Source organism: Saccopteryx bilineata, chromosome 2 (assembly GCF_036850765.1).
Source record: "Saccopteryx bilineata isolate mSacBil1 chromosome 2, mSacBil1_pri_phased_curated, whole genome shotgun sequence".
Lineage (NCBI taxonomy): Eukaryota > Metazoa > Chordata > Mammalia > Chiroptera > Emballonuridae > Saccopteryx > Saccopteryx bilineata.
The window spans coordinates 292,797,019-292,818,822 of NC_089491.1; the positions used below are offsets into that span (position 1 = coordinate 292,797,019).

Here is a 21,804-nt window from a genome sequence, read left to right on the forward strand (position 1 = left end):
GCCCCAATTAAAGTCCATTCAAAAGATTAAGAAAAAAAGAAATGGAAGTCATGGAGTGTGCAATTCTTAACCATGTCTACTCGCTGGGGATTTGCCTCCTATGTTAGGATCAAGTCTGATTTCAGTGTAAATGTGAAGGGAGGGGAGATATTTCAAACCAGAGTTTCTCCCCAATTGAGGCTTCATAAGAAGATAATTGGGCTGGGAGTCTAGAAAGCTAAGCCTGAAATGTACTCCATGACTAATTTTGATACAAACTAAATAAAATTTTATAGTGCATAATTTTTATACTTATTTTTGCAGCTGATATTCTTTGTTTGATTTTAATACAGAGACATCTCTCTGAAAATCTTCCTATCAATATAGCCCTAGCCACCGATTTTTCTCTCCCCACAATGTCTCCAGCTCAGTTGTCCTCAAACTTTCTTTACTGGCTCTCTTTAAAAAAATGGCTGAGATCTCATTTCATACATTTCATAGCTCTGAGGGTGAGTCTCAGATAGTGAGTCTTCTGATTCTGCCACTTCTTGTGTGATGTTGGGCAAATTACTTAACTTCTCTGTTCCTCATTTCCTTATCTTAAAAATAATTATTGTATCCGTCTTGTAGGCTTGTTTGAAGGATTAAATGAATCAATAACTTAAAGGAGTATTAGGAAAATAGAGTAGATTAATGTATATAAAATACACAGCAATAGAAAACTAATATAGTTACGCAGAAGTGATGAATCATTATTACGTTTATTATTAAACACCATCAGTGGATGATGTACTGCATGGGGCACTGAGGAAACTCAGTTGAACGTGATATGGTGCTGATCTTCAAGGACTTTATAGTCAAGAGGATAAACCATTTCAGGTTTTCTGACATCCAGGATCTATGAAGATCAACCTTTGTTGTATCTTGTACACACTTCTTTTTTTCTTTCTTGCTTCAATTCACGTTTTTTTTATCCTAAATATTTATTTTTCATTTCTTTCATTTTCAGCCAGTGGCTAGACCATGTTTAGTCAGTCCCCAGCAGCAGCTGTTTGCCACGAGACAGTTGGGACTAGTACTAATTGGTTTTCTCCCATGCACCACCGTTAGGATGTCTGGGAAGCTCCTAGCATTTGTGCTTAAATATTGAGTCATACAATGGGGACGTCTGTTTCCAACGGATGATCTATATAATCTGTTATCTCTAGGATCCACCACCTGGTGTTCCCAACAGCCCTGAGCAAGAACAATTCCCAGTTTAATCAGAGTGGCACACAAAAGGAGGGATGGGGGCCGCAGTGTGCAATCCCCCTGACTTCGCTCTGGGGAGAGGGACCTTTTGTTACAGAGATAGCTCATTTTAGAGTTCAGTGGCCTGTGACACTTCCCCAGCTGGCAGCTCAGCGGGGACTTTCTGATTCTTCCTATACTCAAAAGCCATTTTGGTGGGCAGAACAGGAGAACTGTCATTAAGGGCTACTTGGTGGGGGAGTCGGGGGTGGGGCGGCGAGATGGAGAACAATAGGGAACAATGGTATTAGTGACTGTGCCTGCAGTGATTTTATAACTTGTTCAAATATGAGCTGTCTTCATTTTCTAAGGCTTTGCTTTATCAGATCAGTAAGGGGTGTGTGTATGTTTACTATATAGGTAGTGGTGATGATATCATTGGATTTTTTAAACATCCATTTTAAAGGCCCTGGGACAGAAGCTGGGGTTGGAAGGGGGGAAAACCTATTCATTGCCCATAATAATTTTGAAGCACCCAATCCCTTCCTGAACTGGAAGCTTGTTCCTCTTACAAGGTTTTTCAGAGGAAAGACATGACAAATTCTCAAAGCCATTCCAATATCAAAATTAATATCATAAAAACTGTTAGTCAAATAAGTTTGTAAAATATTACTTTTATGTTTGCTTGCTTACAGTTTGCATTGGGGGCTGGGCAGCGCTAGGTATATGTGGGTCTATGAAATCACAAATTACCTTCCTGCTTGAGAAGGGCCACTGTTTTGCTAATGTTTGTTGGAGGAGAGGTTTTTGTGCCAGAAAGTTTTGAAAAGAAAGAGAAGAAGGAGGAGGAAAAAAAAAAAGAAGCCATGTTTGCAGAATGAGAACAAAGAGAATGAAGGTGTGCAGATGGGGACCAGGGGTATGGGGCTTTTGTGAGCTCCGCTGAGACTGGTGAGGCCTTTGATTCCAGGAGAAACTGGAGAAGATTCTCCTGGTTGTGGAACCGGAGAATGTGCCAGTGGCTTTGGGAGCGCTGTGTGTTTGCTCGTCGGCTGGCGCGAGACTTTAATAAAGGAATGGCCTGCCATTTTTTGGCTTCACTGTTTCTTTACTGTCTGCCCAAATTCAGTGGGAACCTGCATGTGCCTGGCCACGATGGCAGCGACTGCTGGTCATACAGAAACCTAGGGTTGTAATGCTGAGAGGCATCTCACAGTCCTTTGGTCTCACCCAGGGGAAACTGCCTGTGTGGGTAGCAGTCTCTGTGACCACATTCCCAGCAACATCATTCAGCATTTGCACAGCAGGGCAGACTGAGTCTAGAAGTCAATCACTTCACGACATCTCCACTGTTTCTGATTTTGGTCCAAGTCATCAGCATTTTTCAATGCAAGAGTCAGAGTGATTCTGCAGAAATATATCAGACGAGATCAATGTTTGGCTCAAAATTCTCCAATGGGCTCCCTGTGTCACTAACTAAAGGCCAAAAGCCTTATAACGGCCTAGAGCAGTGTTACTTCGTATGCTACACAGACTTGTGTCTGTCTGCAAACCGCCACTGGTTTGCACATGAGAAGATCAGGAGCTTGTCCCAGAATGTAAATCAGTTATGTCACTACAGCCACTGTTTAATTTGGCTGACATGTTCGTAGAAGATTTTCAGTAAAGGAGGTAGGGCATTGATTTACATTCTGGTGCTAAGTCCTCGTCTGCACATCCTGTTCTTTCTCCGGTCTCATCTCTCATTACCTGAGTCCTCCTGTCTGTTTCAGTCATGCTGTCCTACTTATTGTCCTTCAGACACACCGGGTGCTCCTGCCTCTGTGCTGGCTGCTCTCTCTGCCCAGAAGGCTTTTCTCCCAGATGTCCGAGGCCTATTCTCTCTCTGCCTTCAGGTCTTCACTCAACTACCACTTCTTCAGTGAAGTCCTCCCTAATTACCCTGCCGTTCCTTCTCCTGCCTTTGTGCTTTACTGTTCTCTGTAGCCCTTTGCCCTTTCACAATGCTAATATAATTTAGTTATTCACTCTTACATGATCACTTCATGAAATAGGAGTGGGAGTTAAATTTATTTCATTTTCTGTTTTATTCCTGACATCTAGAAAAATGTTGGTAAATAGTCAGCACTTAGAAAATGTTTAAGAATGAATGCATGCATTTGAAATTAAATAATTATATAGTTTGATAGAAGCTACATTTTTATTTTACGGGACCAGATTTTTGAAGCTTAATAAAAAATTGTCCAGAAGTGATAGAGTTCGAACCATAAGTATGGCCTAACTCAGGCTAGGATGGGACTAGGGACCTCCAGGAAGGCGCTTAAAAGACTTATGCAAAACAAAGGTGTGGTCAGACAGGCAGCAGGGTTGGCACTAAAATTCAGGAGTGCTACTTTTTCTGGGGTTGCTCATCATTATTTGGTGTTATTATTACTGCCATTTTTGCTAATTGTTAGGTAAAATAGCACTATTTTATTGTTTCATTATTCTTGTCTTTAATCATCAATAGGGATGAGTATTAGCTTCATATTGCTTTTATTGATTTATTTTGTTCTGTGGAGTGTCGGAATTCATTTTTAAATTTAATGATTGGTATTTTAACAATTTCTATTAATTTATAAAAATTTCTCCCTCTATATAAAGATACTAAATAGGCATAGGCTTTTGTATTGCTGCAGACATTTTTCTACTAGACACTTGTTTTTTATACTTAATGTTTACATATTAAAAGTTTTGAAATTTTATTTAGTTAACTATGTTGGACTTTTACATTTTTTAATATCTTCTGTCATTTGGGGTTTAGAATGAAACCCTTCTTTAAACTTTCTCTATTTTTATTTATTCATTTTTATTTTGAAATGATTTTGGATTGAAGTAAGTGTTGCAAATACAGTACAGAGAACTCTGTGCTATTTTATTTGAGTTTTTTTCCTTCCTCAGTTTTACTCGTACACTCTTCACTCAGCTTCTCCAAATGTTATCTTGCCCAGCGATAATGCAATTGTCAAAACAACAACAACAATAACAACAACAAAATGCGTTGGTGATATACTATTAACTGAAGTATTGATTCTATTTGTAGTACACCAGTTTTCCACTTGTGTTCTGTTTCTGTTTTGGGATCTCACATCTCAGCTGTCACACCTGCTTAGTCCTCTCTGATCTGTAAGGTTCCAAGGTCTCGCATGACTTGGACACTTAGCGAGAACTGAGGTTGTTTGGTAGACACTCCCTCTATTTGTTTGTCTGTTTTCTCATGAGCAGAGATTGAGAGTATACATTTCTAGCAAGAAGACAAATGCCCGTGCCCTTCTCTGGGCATCATAACATGAGATTCATGGTGGGATCAGTATGTCTTCTTATAGGTCATGTTCACTGTAATCACTTGGTTAAAGTGGCATCTGCTCGGTTTCTCTTCTGCAAAGTTATTATTTTTCTCTTCGTAATTAATAAATATCTTTAAAAATCTACCTTGGGGAAGATATTTTGAGGCCTTGTAAATGTTCGGTTTCTCTTCAAACTTCTGCCCACAATTGTAGCATCCATGTGGCTCTTGCCTGCAATGATTATTGCTGTGATGTTCTAATGGTGATTTTCTGTTTCCCTTGTTTCCTCTGCTTTAATTAAAGGGGATTCTTCTGTAAGGAAGAGCTTTCTAGTCTCCTCAATGTATTTATTTATTCATTTCAGCGTGGATTTATAGATATTTATTTTATTGTATGGATTATAATCCGATGCTATTATATTGTATTAGAGTTCAAGCTGCTCTAGCTCAGTACCATTGGCTCATTCCTACATGCCTCTACTCTTAAAAAAAAATTTTTTTTTTAATTTGAGCTTTTTTCCTTCCTCAGTTTTACTCAAAAAATGTGCATGTTTCTATTGGGGAGGTGGGGAGAGATGGATGTAGGGTTGGTCAGGTCTCGTGGAGGCTAACTTGTCCTGTTGGGCCTTGTGGCCTTCCACGACGTCTTTGGGGTGGACGGAGCCTCGGACACAAGGAAGTGGAATGCCCTGAGTCGTATAGTTGCTGCTGTTCAAGTCATTTGCTGATAACAGTGATGCATAACCACAGGCCTAACACATGTCATCTCAGTGATTCTAAAATTAATACCTGATAGAAAAGATAGGAATCCCCACTCCTCATTTCCAGTCCAGGGCTGTTTTTGTGTTCTCGCGATAGCTTACGGCTGACTGTGTCTCCTGTGAGCGTGTATCCTCTGGTTGTCTCCAAGCTCTGCGCATTTTGAAACATGAGGAACGGATAGCGAGAGTGGTAGCTTCCTGGGCATGCATAAGCCTTTAACAGTGATAATTAACATTCCTGTTTTTACTGGGGACAGCGATACAGCCAAGTAATGAGTACTCAATGCCTCAGATAAAACGGGTGTTTGTGTTAAGACTCAGTGTCGGATCGCTTTCCCAGCCTCCCAGCTCTCACATGCTTCCTTCCAGTTGTCACCTGATCGGTCTGCTGAGCAGCTTCTAATCCCTGTGCTCCTGCCCGTGACTGACCAACACCACTCTGGCTGGATTAGACTTCACGGATCACAGGACAGCTTGGCGTCGTCCTTCCTCAAGCAGTGTACTGTTAATGCCAACCACGGGGAACTTGTGCAGACACTTGGAATCGCTGAGTCACTTTGATGGCCATGCCTGTGAATGTGAGCGAGCAGTGTGGAGTAAAACCTCTTAATTAAGGACATTACTTGACGTTTTAGACACTCTAGTCTTTCCTGCATTTGTGTTAAATGTTTTCACATATAATGAATTCAGGTTAAGTCAAGAATTTTCTGATACGAGGGGTTGATACAAGAAGTAAATGACATATTACCTATGGAGATCACATTTGTGAAAATGGCTTAGATAAAATGAATAGCCCTTTATTCCTTTCTCACTGTGTAGATTGTTTTATTATTTTCTGCTTTGGTGGTCGATCTCTAATCTGAAAGATAAATCTAATTGTTCAGTGGTTTAAGTGGAAATGCTGTCAGTTTGAGCCAGTGATAGACAATCCCAATCTGACAGTTTAGACCGATTTCAGCACTAAATATATAAGGTTGAGAGATGCTCTGATGGCCGAGATAGGCAGAGAGCATGGCGGTCTGGGGGGGGGGGGGTGAGTGCTACACTCCCTTATCTCTAGTTGTTCAGCTCTGGTTACTCTTTTCCTAAAAGGAATCCCAGACTTAAATTCCTATTGTCCAGAAAAACCCATTCTTTCTCAATATATTTACCGAGGTAGTTACTATGTGCCCAGCACTGTGCTAATGCAGCTAATATACACTCATGAACAAGATGGTCTTTTTAAAAATAATTAATTAATTAATTTTTATTAAGTGAGAAGTGGGGAGGCAGAGAGACAGGCTCCCACATGCTCCCCAACCGGGATCTACCAGGTCTGCTCACCTGGGACCGCTGCTCTGTTCCTCAGCAACTGAGCTATTTAGCACCTGAGGAGAAGCCATATAGCCATCCTTAGCACTCAGGGCCAACTTGCTTGAACCATTTGAGCCATGGTTGTGGGAGGAGGAGAAGAAGAGAGGAAGAGAAAAGGGGAGAAGGGGAGGGGTAGAGAAACAGACAGTCGATTCTTCTGTGTGCCCTGGACTGGGAATCAAACCCAGGACTTCCACACACTGTGCTGATGGTCTACTGCTGAGCCAATTGGCCAGTGCCTGAACAGGATGGTCTTGACACTTTGGAGCCTAAGGTCTGCAGCAGTGCCGCCTGGTAGAAATAAAATATTTACACATATTGTAACATCTAATTTTCTAATAGCCACATTGGAAAAGGAAACAGCAGGTAAAAATAATTTTAATAGCATATTTTATTTAACTCAATATGTCTAAAGTATTATGTCAACATTAAAACCAACACAAAAATTATTCATGAGATATTCTACATTCTTTTTTTTCTTTTTGTACTAAGTCTTCAAATTTGCTATATATTTTACAAGTGCAGTCCGTCTCAGTTTCACTAGCCACATGTTAGATGCTCAGTAGACTCCTACGGCTTCTGGACTGGGGCAGTGCGGGTTTACTAACACCCTGTCTGTAATCACACAAGTATATTTTTATATCATAATGGTCAGAAGAACCATAGTAAGAGAGGAAACTGCCTAGTCAGCACTTGGGAAGAGTTAGGGGGATGCTACTGGTGAGACTGGGGGGCTGTGTTGGAGTTAGCCAGCTATGAAGGAGGGTAGTTGTACTCCAGGCATAGGGAAAAGTCTCTGTGACCACTCTGAGTTGAAAAAGGAGGCCAGCATTCTGAAGTTTGTGAGTGAGGGGGAAGAATGATGGTACCAGGAACAGAAGGAGAGAACTCTTAATTTTGGAAATCCAGACCAGAAGAAACCTAGTTTTAGGGAAAAGATACATTTGATTTTAAGATGTGGACTTTCAGGTGCAGAACACAGAGCATTGGAACAGGACAATGGGAGAGAGGAGGGGCTGGGGATTCAGCCTTCAGAGTTGACGAAGCTGGCACGTTCTACATTTTGTTGAACTCCTAGTGTCTGAACTTCTTTTCTGGGGCCACTTGTTAGGTGGCTGGAGACCACCACGGGGAGTAAGTTGGTTAAATGGATCAGGAATGGGAAGAGAGAGAATAAGCATAAACTGTGTACTAGAGAGAACCCAAGGTCACGAAGGGGAAATTAAACTCAGTGATGTGTGTTGGGGCCAGCAGATAAAGGAATGGAGGATGCAAAGGGGTGGAAGCCTAGCAAAGGTCGAATGAAGTGGGTGATCAGAAATAAGAAGGGGATCAAAGTTAGCAGGTCAAAAGTGGTTGGTGAACAGTAGCTTTCTTCATTTGCCTGCCGTCAGCCTGGTGGATGGTGGGTAGTCCAAATTTAAAAGGTGGGGTCTGATAGACACTTCTAACAGCAGTCATGTTATTGATGCTCCTACACACTGATAGTTTCAGAGACTGGAAGAGAGACCTGGGAAATGGGCTGATTCTTCTTATGGCCACAGAACACTTCTAAGCCTGGATAGAAAGCTTACTGAGCACTATGGGAAGCCCGCCCCCACTGTAACTTCCCGTGTTCTTATAATCTGGTAAGCAAGGTGTCTGCTGCTCTCAGCAGATCTTAGAGAGATGGTGGTGATGGAAACTGGTATTTATCTTTCAGAAGGTGAAGTCTCTCCTCTACTTATCACCAGGAGAAGGTGAGCATTCCTAGATCACTAGGTTCTTGGTCAACAACCATTACTTTTAATACTTGGATTCCATCATGAGTCACTTAAAGTTCGCTGTGTCCTAGCTGAGGTCACACAAAGAATTCTGATTCATAAGCTCCCAGAGTTGGTTGTTTCCGTTCTCTTACCTGGAATGCTGAGACAATGAAGAGTTTTCTTGGTGGGTAGCAGCTGCTAAGAAGGGCCATGAACCTGTTTGCAAATGGGCCCCTAATGCAAATTTTAAGATGTGGACCAAACCAAACCAAAATAAAATCATCCAATGACCAAATGTCTGTTAGCCGGAAAAAAGGTTGTGTTACAGTAGCATACAGCCTGCTTGCACTGTGATCTCCCATGTTCTTGTAATCTGGTAAGCAGCTCTGGTTAGACGGTTGGAAGCTACATAGGACCCGATCATTCAGGGCTTGGAGGTCATAACAAGGAGTTTGGGTTTTATTCTAAGCGTAATAAGAAGCTAGCTGAGTGTTCACAAAAACAGATTTGCATTTTTAGAAGCTTACCCTGGCTGCCTTGGGGTACAGCCATATTTGATCTAGAGAGAGACTGAAGTTCCCATTCTAATTCTGATGACAGGCTGGTGACAGGCCTGATTCCCACGTGGCAACACATGGAAGCAACTCAGAGGCACGCAAGGAGTAGGATAGTACTTGCATGAGAGGTGCCACAGCCCGTGCTTCTCCCTGGCTTCTCATCCAGCCAGAATCAAAGGAAATACAGCATATCAAAGACTTCTTTGAAGTTTTGTTTCAAGAGCCGCCATGCGTGGAACAGGTTTGAAAAACTTGAAGATGTGATAATACATGTTGGGCTCGTCCTGCGCAGGTGGCTGGCACCCATCAGGTGTGTTGAACAGACTCCCCAAAGCAGGCCCCAGACACATGGTTCCCTTGCAAGTTTCCCAATTCTGTTTCTCCCACGCTGAGGAGGGGATTTGTCTCCAAAAAGACCATCTGGGTTTGAAGTCCCCCCCACTTCCACTCCCTATTGAGACAGACTTCCTCCACCTCCGGGCCACTGTCCCTGCGCCCAGCACATCAGCATGGCTCTCCCTCTGCCAGGCGGGCACCCTGCCCTCCTGCAGTGTGTGTGTGCAGAGGGGACAGACTGCTCATCTCTGTCTGCTGATTTCAGGGCAAAAGTTCTTTTATTACCAAGAGGAAACTTCAGGGTACAGATTGCATGCAATCCGTTTTATCGTCCTTGCTTTGGGGTCAGTTAAGGAAGAAGAAGGTCCTCATTTTGCCCCTGCACCTTAGCTGAAGGAAGCCAGTCTGCTAACCCCTCTGCAGAAGTCTGCAGTGCTGAATTCTTCCTCATTCACCCCGACTCTGCTCTCTGGAGCTGGACCGGACTGACTGGTTCTCTGCTTCTGAGGTCTCTGGGGAAGCAAAGTCCGTGCAGGTGTGGCCACAGACTTATCTCTTTAACTGCAGGCTGGGGTGGTGTTCCTTGAAGCCACATGAACCCCCAAGCAGCTAGCATCTCTGGATTTTGCCCTTGGACCTTGCCAGGATGACTTTCTCTTGGCTGCAGGGACTGGGCTCCCTGCCCTGCTCCACTCAGTGAAGACTCCTGTCTCTATCTGCACAATCTCATCTCCAGCAAATCAGCGGCTTTCTGGTCTACCTTTCTCTGTTGAACCCCATCTGTATTTAATAAGACTTTACCATTTAACCTTCCAGACACAGGTTAGCATGTCTCCTCCCACCATCTTTTACATCTTGGCCACTGGGACCTCATAAATGTGAAACAAATCTGTGCTCACGTCGTATCTTTGGGGCCTCTTTGCAATACATTTTACAACTTTGATAGATTGTGAACATTCAACTCAGTTATTTTAAAGGTCATCTTTGGAGTTTTATTAATTAGATTTCCTTTCAAGTTTTTCTAAAAGTTATTCTTTTATTTAAAATTTTTTGCCTTCTACATACAATTTTCTAAGTATCTGGAGCCCCTGAATTTGTTACTATGTATCTCTAAATATCTACTGTTTTTTTTCTTGAAGAATATTGTGCTCTCCATATATCTGATTAAATGGTTTTTATACAGAGCACTCAGAATATTTTTAAATGTACGTTTTGAACTCTAAATTGAGATGTGTCAGATCTTTTTACTCCAGTAATTACAGTTCAAAGTAATTTTAGCTGTAATTTTTAAAAGAGGTGAGCCCTAATAATTATGTCCTAGTACACATTAGTAAAAATAGATATTTCTATTATTATAGAACAGAGGCTCATGGAAATTGCCCCTTTGTCCAGCATTCTGGCTTGGTTGTAAGTGCAGGGAGAGGTCAAGGTAGCAGAAGAGTCTGTCCCCCTGTGTTTCACAAAGGCACGCTCAATGGGTTGGGGAGGGAAAGAAACAACCTTTGCCTTGAATTTTACTTGGGTCAGTCTTTGGGAGCTACAATCACCTCTCATAAGTTAGGGAGAGCAACTCACTGACCATTCTTGTATTTTATTCCCCTAGTTATAAATTCCCTGAAGGCTTAATTACATACGATAATGTAGACATAGAGAGGTTGTTAAAAGCAGCCTATACAGAGGTCAAAGTGCCTGCTGGATTACATATTAGTATTTCCAGGTAATAGACAGTGAACTGGGTGTTCCAACCTTTTAGGACTCCAACGGAGAGTGTTTGCATAAAATCTAGTACTCACTGGCTTTGAAGTGGGTTCATATGGATACCCCCCTCCTTCTCTTCCCTAGAGAAACAGGCCCTTTACTGTGGTCTTTGAGTCTTTGTGGAATTCCATGTTTGCCCTCAGTGCTTCACTTTGATCTGTGACTTTTAACAATTTATGCATCGATGAAGTTTATTATGAAATTCTTGTCTTTTCTTTGCAAAAAATTAGGAACAAAAGGAATACAGTTTAGAGAGATAATCTTTTCTCCTTCTCTCTATTCATATTCCTCCCACTTGTCACTGTTTCCAACAAGATTATTTTCTTTAATTATAGAAGCACTCCATGTTTACTGTTGAAAAATTAGAAAATACAGACTAGCAAAAGAAAGGGTTGCTCCAAATTCCACCATGTGGAGGCGACCCGTTTGGTTTATAGCAGTGCCCTCATTGGGAGGCACCGACGCACCAGTTTCTATGATCTCTTCCTGGAGGTGCAGTCTACCCTGGACGGGTGTATAAAATTCACTGTTACTAGAACCATGGAGAGACAAACTGTTCCTGAGACTAAGGATAGCAGGATAATGAGAAGCAGTAACACCACAATATAATGTGCATTTAGTGCCAAGGAAAGATGGCACCAGAGGGTGTCTGCCACCCTGTGGAACCACTTGGCTTTGTGAGAACGGAGGAGGCCCCTGTCAGGGCAGTGAACAGTTTGGCTCAAACGGATCTGCAGCATGAGAGACTGATTACAGCATGACATTGCTATGTGATTGCTTAGCGCTTCTTTTTCCTTTCAAAATCTTTGAATTCTTTACACTGTCTGGCCTCATTTATAATTAAAGAAATGTTCATTGAAACAAGTCTGAGCTCTACTATTATTTATTAAATTAACAAAAAAATAATAATTTCAATGTCAAAATCTAATGCTAATGGTGATGTGGGAGAACAGATACACTCATATGTGGCTAGTGACATTTAAATTGCTCCAATAATTCTGTAGTGCATTTTGTCCAATTATAAGAGCAATAAAACTGACTTTGTGCCTTTTACTCACTTACCACCTATATTACAGGCAATTGCTCAAGAAAATTTAAAAAAAGAAAGCAATTTATATATAAAGATTTAGTTTAAATTACGGGTAATCAGGAAAACCATTGTCAAGTGACTCCTCTTTAGTTCCTTCAATCTCAGAAATGAGTTTTATCCACTTAGGAGAGCTCTTCTGAATAATGAGTTCCTTGAATGGTGGCTGAGCCTGTAGGAGAAAGCCTCTTGTGTAAGTGGAAGCATGTAGTCAGTGACTCTCTGCACAGAATAAGCTGCTTGTGGGTTTCCTTTATTCCTGCCAGATTTTCCCAGTTTATACACTAATTGATTTGAATGATAATGGAGTACAGAATTAATAGGGATCTTGAAAGACACTTCATTTGATCACTAGCTGAGACAGGATCTTCTGTAAGTATATGAGCAGATATACTCATATACTGTATATACTCATATACTCACATACTGTCTGCTCATTGCTTGATCAACCCATTACCTCTTGGGGCAATTTGTTGGAGCTCCATTATTTAGCAAATTTTTCCTTATGTTTAAAACAAGATCAACCTACTTGCAACTTCCCTCTATTAATTTCATTTCAGCCTTCTGAGGACATGTAGAGTAAATATGGTTTCCCTTTAAGTCCTGGGTGTGTGTGTGTGTGTGTGTGTGTGTGTTTTCCCTCTTTCCATACCAAAAAAAGCCTTAGCTCTTTCAAATTTTCCTCAGATGTTCAACATATGGTTCTTTTTCTCTGGAAGCATATGAATTGGTTGATGTTCTCCTGTAAGCTTTGCAGAGGGAAAGGATCCCAATACCTTGTGTAGTCTAAACATTGCAGAGAAGGCCTAGGAGCTTGATCATTTTTGACACCACATTTTCTGATAAGACCTTATTAGTTTTTATCCATGCCATTTGCCCACATTGTGTGTACACAACACTAAAACTCATTAGTATTTTCATTTGTGTGTCTGTTTGGGTTCTTCTGCTCTATTGTAGAAAATTGCTTATTGGAATCTAAGTGCAGTTCTTGATATATATATATATATATATATATATATATATATATATATATAGAGAGAGAGAGAGAGAGAGAGAGAGAGAAATAATTAAGATACAGTAAAAGCACTCCTCTGAATTTTGACATATATAAATGCCCATATATAGCTACCACCCAGATCAACATATAGAAATTTTTCAGCACCCGGAAGGTTTGTTTTTGCCCCGTCACAGTCAACAGCTTCCAAATGTAACAATTTTTCTGACCTCTATGACCATAGATTAATTTTGCCTATTTGAACTTAATATAAATGGAACTGTGCAATTCTAGTTCTCACATTGCTGTCTGCGAGATTTCTTCATATTGTTGAATGAGGCAGAAGTTTTCTCTTTTTCTATTGCTCTGTAGCATTTCACATTATGAATTATACCACAGTTTATCTATTCAACTGCTATGCTTTTCTGAATAAAGCTACCATGACAATTCTAATGCATGCCTTTTGGAAGATACAAGTACTCATATCTGTTGGTTGTAGAATTGTTGGGTTATGATGTATACGAATGTTTTGCTTAGTACATACTGCCAAACAGTTTTCCAAAATGGTGGTACCAATATATATCATCACTAGTAATATGTAGAGCTCCAACTTTTTATATCTTCCCAAGCATCTGTTATTGTAATTCCCTTTACTTTTAGCTTTTTAATGAGGCTTATTGTTTTATCTCACTTTAATTTGCATTTCCTGACTGATTTATGCACAAAATTTTCCTATAAAATTAATTGCATGATTTAGCTATACTGAATTCATTTTGGATTGCTGCTTTGTTGTCCCATGAATTTGCTCTTCTTACTAGCTTTTTGCTACCCACTCACTTTTTTTGTCATTTATCCTCCAACACCCCATAATAGAGAGATGTGAACAGACTATGGTATCAAGCCCCTTTACATTGATATTAACATTTTGATTGACATCCTTGGGTAGGCCATTCAACCAATTATGAAATTAGCCTACCTGTATGTATCATCCCACATTTCACCATCCTGTCATAAAGTTATGTTAGAAATATTGATATTCAGATCCTCTCATGCCTGTAGTATTCTTTTGATCTATTAGTGTAGTTGGTAGTCTATCAAAAAATTAAGGAAGTTTAAGTTGGTATTTTTGTGAATCCAGAATGGCCCCCATTAATCATTTATTCCTCTCACAAATCATCTTTTTGGTTTCCTAATGATATATCTTTCACTTTATAAATGTAGAACAGAATTTGCAACTTCTTAACTTGAAACAAAACTAGAGTTTACAATGGTCTACTGTATCATTCAATTGCTGTGTTTAAATTGATATATATTTTTAATAAATTAAATATTTCCTTAAAAGTTTTAATTATATAATAAATACTAGTCTCCCCCAATCCTAGTTCTGCCATTGAAGCTCTCCTAGTGTATGCTTTATCTAACTTGGCTGTCTTTTAGCTTCGCTTTCTGTCCTTCAGTTTCCTGCCACTAAACAGGGAAAACATTTAGCATCAAGCACTGTGCTGGACTTGAGGAAGGTTTTAAAATTTCTGATCTAGAAACCTGGCCCCCAGGGATGCCATCCTCTAACTAAAGAAAAAAGATAGGACCAGGTTGAGACAGCATAGGGACTTAGACTAGGAATAGAAAATACAGGGTGACCCAAAGTTCAACTTAAGAGAGCAGGCACCAGAAAGAATGCTGGACAGACTGACCTCAAGAATGTCACCACCTCTCCACTCCCTACTCAAAAAAGGTAGAGGTCGCTGATTTTATCTCCCTTCTAACTGCCGATGTTGAAACTACTGAGTTGCAGGCACAGTTACTCAAGGCTTCACTGTTATAGGACTTTTCTGGGGAGGTAGTAATAAGCAGTTGCCATCCCGCCCCCACAGCGCAGGCGGAACATAGTTATCCAGCAACACAGCTGGAAAAGAAAGTCACCTGACCCCATAATGGAAAATCCCACAAGCCCGCCTTCAAAAAGTATACCTTTCAGGGAAGCCCACTTTGTCCCCAGCTGATAAAAAGGAGCCAAGCAGCACCAGTTCCAAGGGCCTTCCTTTCCTCTGTGCTGCCTCCCTCGTGCTCGAGCATAATAAGCTCAATACAATCTGTCTGGACATGTCTCTGGACTTTCTTCTTGATGTCTTGAGGGACCCAAGAACCACAATATTGCTAACAGTGTTGAGCAAGTGGTATAGATAAGAGGTGTGGTGGATATCCAAAGGAGGGGCAAACGCTTTTCTGTAAGAGGAAGCTTACGTTGAAGGAGCTATGAGTTGGGCTGGATTCTTTGAAAAAGAGAGCTCTGCAATTATAGCAGTACCTGTGGAAGATTTTTCAGATAAAGCTTCTTCAGGGACCAGGGGCAGAGGATATTACAGTTCCCCAGTGACAGAGTTCTAAAGTCCACTGATGGCCAACAGAGCTCAGTGGCTGGATGAGGTGATGGGGTAATAGTTTAGGAGACAGTCTGAGCTGTAGATACACATCTGGAAGCCATCAGATGGGAGACATGAGACCAAACCATATCACCAGAGAGTGATGGTAGATAGAGAAGAAGAGAGGACCCAGGACTGAGCCCTGTGTATGCTGGCTAAAAGAGAAGGTAAAAGAAAAGGAAGAAGACATTAAGGAGGGGCAGTCAGAGTGGTAGGAGGAAAACCAAACGTGTGTCCAGGAAGAAAACGAAGGGATATTTATTAATGGGAAGGGAATGATCAATTATATCATATTCTGCTGCTAGATTAAGTCAGATGAGGACCTAGACATCATTGGATTTCACAATAGGGAGGTCACTTGGGAATGGTGGGGGCAAAAGCCTGAAGTGGGAGGGTTTATAAGAGGATGGGAGGAGAGAAAATGGAGACAGCAAACCTCAATAACTCCTTTCAGAAGATTGTCTCTAACAGAAGAAGAAGAAGAATGAAGTGATAGCTGGGAGGGAAAGTGAAGTTGAGAGCATTCCTTTTCCCCCAAGATGGGCAATGATTAAGTAGAAAAGAAAAAATGGAAAACATGGCTTTGAGAAATGAGATTTGTGGAGTAATGTCAAGAAGGAACAGAGTTAGTACTACATACATTTCAGGGATGTTCTTTGCTTGTGGCTCACAATACCAAGAGCACATGTTGGTATGTAAATGTGAAGGTTGTGCAAAGAGTGGTCTGAGTCCATCAGTTGTTCTGAGTGTGAGCCTGGTCACTGCTCAGAGTTGTTGGGGTAGAGAGCTACATGTCCACTGTGGACCTTTGAATGAGGCTTGCTCAAGTCTAGTATGTTAATGTCAGTTTGGTTCTTCGAGTGTATGAAACATTGGAAGTCTGAGGATTTATTTTCGTTCCATGTGAATTTCCCTAAAACAAATTATTTCTCTGAATTTCAGTTTTTTATCTTTTGAGAGAAAGAGAGAAATATTAGCTTAGATTTCTCTCTCTCTTTTTTTTGGTGAGTGAGTTTATTCCTTCCCAATTCTATGCTTCCATTAATTTCTCCCATCCTCTCACTCTTTAAATTCCACTTTTTGTTCAAGAAGACAAAGTTAAACAACTCTTGAAAAACTTCGTGTTCTGTGGCAATTTATTTTGTTATTTTGCATTGGAGGAGCATTTTATGGCTCACAAGTACTTTCTTATAAATTATATCACGTTGCTGGTCAAGAAAGTATTGATTCAATGTTTTAAGTATGATGATTTGGGACACAGAGAGGTTAAGTGAGTAGCCCAACGTCACACAGCTAATAAATGGTAGACGTGGGCCAGAAATAAAGATCTTTCTCACAGTAAAGTGACTGCCTTTCACAATATTAAATTATACTGTTGGAACAGAGGCTTATACTTGAATATAAAATGCAAACAAAGTAAATAAAGAAAATATCCGAAATATATTCCACAATGTTTTTCTCTTGTTAAAATTATTTTTATTATATACAAGTAATAGGAGAGTATATTCTTGTTCTAAAAACTTCTGGAAGTATAGACAAAGCCAGTCCTCAGTTACCCAGTCTCATTGGCCTTCACAGAGGTGACTGCTCTTGTTAGTTTAGTACAGGGGTCCCCAAACTACGACCCTCGGGCCACATGCGGCCCCCTGAGGCCATTTATCCGGCCCCCGCCACACTTCCGGAGGGGGCACCTCTTTCATTGGTGGTCAGTGAGAGGAGCATAGTTCCCATTGAAATACTGGTCAGTTGGTTGATTTAAATTTACTTGTTCTTTATTTTAAATATTGTATTTATTCCCGTTTTGTTTTTTTACTTTAAAATAAGATCTGTGCAGTGTGCATAGGGGTTTGTTCATAGTTTTTTTTTATAGTCTGGCCCTCCAATGGTCTGAGGGACAGTGAACTGGCCCCCTGTGTAAAAAGTTTGGGGACCCCTGGTTTAGTACCTATCTCTCTGTTTTAAAAAATGGCTTTTGGTGTTGTTTTTATCTGGTTAGAAAAGTAATACTTTGTCATTATAAGAGAAAAAAGAAGAAAAGAAATCAATCATTCATTATCTCACTACACAGAGATATCTTAGTGTATTTCCTGCTAGTCCTTTATCCAAGCATACATTTATAATCATATGTATTTTACATAGTTGTCATTTTAGTGCATGGTCAGTTGCCTGTTTTTAAATTTTTTAACATTATATCATGGATATTTTTTCATGTATCAAAACTTTTTGGGAAACGTTTTTCTCTTTAATGGCAGCATATTTCTTTATTTATATGTGGTCCCATAATTTAGTTCACCATATACTATACTATATGGAAATTGCCAGTGTTTTTACAAGTATAAATAATGCTGAGATAAATTATTTTTTTTATAAGGTAAGAATGTTTCTTTTTCTCTTTAACAGTGTGCATCTTCCTTTATTGACCTCACTGAGTGTTTCTGTAGGAAGGGAGGCTAGGTGTCATTCGAATCCCACTGTCTGGGTGAGTGCCTGCCATCTCCTGAACCGTTTCTGTCAGAGGAATAACCAAGACCCCAGCAGTAATGAATACGCATCTTTGGTTGCTCATTAATGTCATCTGCTCGGTAAAACATTAATGAGCTTACATTTTTGACCTGTGAAAAGTGCTTTTTAATTCCAGTTCTTTTCTCTCTCTCTCTTTTTTTTTTCTGTTTGATTCTACCAGACCACTGGAGGTTTTGAGTATATTGTTCATTGTCTGGAGTAGCAAATGAGCTCTCTGGCTTTCAGCTGACTTCAACATGACGGTAGAAAAATACTGTTTGGAAACAAATATTCCTCTACACTTTGGATGTTGAACTACATAGAGAATGACTGTTATAGGGATTCAAAGTTCCCACCATCTATTTGATCAATAAAGAAATCACAACATTTTTGAGTAAAAGGCAATTGCTCAAGGATTACAAATGAAAACAAGAACATGAAATGAGCAACCTAAATAGCAATCAAATAAATTAAAATAACCACAAAAATTAGAGGACCTTTTAAACCTATGCTAATGCAAATACTTTTTTAAAATAAAATATCCAGTTTTATCAGGAGTTTCGAGAAATAAGCACTCGTGAAAAGCCTACTGGCCAGTGATGGCGTAAATTGATTCCATTTGGTCAATTTGAAAATAAATATTAATGCCTTAAAATCGGCCTTCAGTATTTATACTTAGAGACATGTGTCCTAAAGAAATATTTTCTACTGTAGGATTTTGGTAAAGATTAGCGACAAATAAAGTTCATTCAGCATTTTTTTATACTAGAAAATAAAAGGCAACAGTCTCAATATGAATTTACTAGAAAGTCCAGCGGTCATACGAAATGACCGCTGTTCTAGATATTATAAATTGTAATTAAAATGATTTGTGCAAAGGTGTCTGCTAATTCAAACTGAATTACCCAGGGCAGGCTGTGAGGACGCCCCTTTGCTTACTGCCCCACGGGGTTTCCCCCTTCTACTTGCTTAATTGCTTAAAGTAGAGTGCAATGAAGGAAACCACTGGCGGTACATTTCTTAAGAGCCACCACTAGCTCAATAAATAAAGGTGATTTAAATAATAAAATGTTAATTCACATGTCAAAGATCTCTTTGTATACAACATTTCTTGTGTAGATCTTTCCATCATTTTTAAGCTCGCCTTGCAGAGGACCATCAATTATTTTTAATTTTACGTCTGTTCTTTCACGAACTCTTGAACAGGCAACATAAAGTTGACCGTGTCCAAATGCAGGCTCAGGTAAAAAAATGCCAACACGCTTAAGCATTTGGCCCTGAGACTTATTGATGGTCATAGCAAAGGCAAGTTTTACAGGAAATTGTCTATGCCTCAATTGAAACAGCGATCCTGTTTGAGATGGAGCCAAATCAATTCTTGGAATGACATGTATTTCACCTTTAGAGGAGCCAGTCAAAGACTTAGCTATTATGACATTATTTTTCAATTGGAGAACCTCTAGTCTTGTACCATTGCAAAGACCCCTTCTGGTGTTAAGATTTCTTAACAGCATAATAATTGCTCCAATCTTTAACCTCAATTTGTGAGGTGGCATGCCAGAAGGGGGGACTATTTGAATGCCGTGGCAACTTCACCCCATTGGCTAGTACAGTTACGCAAGCAACCAATAAGCTATCGGCGACAAACAGACACTTGAGCCACATATAATAAAGATTCAGTTCATATAGATGTCCTGAGTGCTGCTACATGCAAACTTCATCATTCCTCAGAATCTTATCTCATAGCGGTGAGCAAGGCACGTTCAAATACCTGCAGTCCGGATGGTACATCCACGCCATTCTTCAATCTCATTCCTTCCAAATATCTGAACATCTGACCAAGCCATGAGCACATTCCAATGATTCTGTACAGGTCTTACCTCAAGGCCTGGTTATTGACAGGCAGTCTGGACAAAGAGATCTCAAGTTTCTACCTGCTGGGAGACTTACTTCCCTTCTTCATTGGCTCTCAAGGGCACCCCTTGTGGGTGTGAAACATTTCTGCCAGCTTTTAACTGATGCCATCATGGCATGCAGAGCCCTCTCTAAAGCAGGTCAGGAATATTCCTCTGGGGTCAGTTATTCACGGGCCACTCTCCTGAGGTCCTCCAGTGTGGGCTGAAGAGATCAGAAGTCAACACGCTGAAGTATGAACCCCTTGTTCATGCAACTTACACTTTCAGAGTGCGTTCGTGCTTCAGAGCCTGTGGAAAAGCTTCTGCTTCGTAATGATACGCTCCACAGTGTACTCGCTTCATGGTGAGGCAGGGGAGGTGACGCACGCAAGATGGCCAGCTGGTGTCCCATGATCTGACTTAGTCTCCGGCAGAGCTCAGCAGCGAGGTGCTTCTCACAAGGGGAATAATGACTTGCTGAGAAGGACATGGCCTTTCTCCAGAACACGAGGGGCCGCCACATGACTCTTGGCATTCGGATTTGCTGTTGGCTCTGTTCAGCATCCTTATTTGCTGCATTGGGTATTTTAAGCACCATGGGATCTGATGGGTCACAAAGGCCAGGTAGCAGAACTGCTTGAGCTTTTGTGCCCGGATCAAAGAGAGCAGCTTTTTAGGTCATCCAGTAAATGGGTCACAGAAGCACACCTAGGAGAATGTGACCTCCCAGATCCAAAAGAGGGGCCTGAAATCTTTGGCTTCTTTCTCATTAAGTGGGTGTGTGCGCGTGCGCATGAGTGCACGTGTGCGAACTGAGCAACTTCACCTGTACTTTGGGGATGCTATCTCAACTTGCCCCAAATCAGTGGGCCCCCAGAAATGTCTCCGAAGTTGCAGGTTCTGATATTATCTTTGAATTCTTTCCTCCTTCTAATATGCATTGTCTTACCAAAGGATCGAGTATAACGTACTTTTTTTGTTGTGTGTAGAGGATTAGTGCTATAGGAGATGTAGTTATTAGAAGGTCCATTGACCAGATTTTAACACAGATCCAAGAAGTTGACATAATTGAGAGAACATGAAGAAAGGGGTTAAGGCATCTGCATACTGAAGAAAAGGGAAAAGGAGCACCTTCCCGATTAATAGCTATATACACTGCTCACAAAAATTAGGGGATATTTTATCGCTTCATATTTATTTTGAGATATCCTCTAATTTTTGTGAGCAGTATATTAAGTACTAGGGCCAGGTTGGTTTACTTAAGCATCGAGACTACCTGGGGGGGGGGAGCAGATCCAGTTAGAGATGCTACTTGATCAAGCTTATGCTAATCCACTGTAACTCTGAGGGACCCATCTTCCTGCTACGCTTATCAAAAGTAAGGTCAATGGAGATGTGATAAGAATCACTACCCTTGTATATTTCACCTCTTTGTTGGTGGAACTAGCCTTTGTATTAGCAATTTGGGAGTTCAGAGTTTTTACTTGTCTGGTTCTATAATAATACTGCACAGTTAGGGAACTAATATGCAGATTCTGCCCAATTCTGGGTATACCTATTCCGATTATATACTCAGAACTGGGGATGTAATCACATGATGGGTCTGAGGTCCCTGGGCCTATGACTAGGTAGTCTTATCTGCTATTATAATCACTAACTATAAATGGTGAACCACAGGGTAGATCTCCAGGAATTTGCATGTTTTTAATACCAATGTCAGGAAAGATTCAAAGGATTGGATCTTTCCCTTTCTCCAGTGCATCATTACCTTGTCAGATGGCCCTACTTTCCATAGTTTCCACAGTAGGAAAACCGGAAGGAGGATGTAGAGTATCTGGTTTCATGAGATTGCTTCCTCA

General features: G+C 40.6%; 2 long non-coding RNA genes across 3 annotated transcripts in view; one reads left to right on the forward strand and one right to left on the reverse strand.

Annotated features, from left to right (window-relative positions):
* Positions 1-21,804, forward strand: part of LOC136326032 (uncharacterized) — a 146,202-nt gene that overhangs the window by 14,166 nt on the left and 110,232 nt on the right. The gene's annotated exons all lie outside the window — the stretch shown is intronic.
* On the reverse strand, positions 4,060-20,370 carry LOC136326031 (uncharacterized). Its single transcript, XR_010729373.1, has 3 exons — positions 19,931-20,370; positions 6,619-6,939; positions 4,060-5,865 (listed from the first exon to the last, which is right to left on the reverse strand). It is a non-coding gene; the product is annotated as an uncharacterized lncRNA (long non-coding RNA).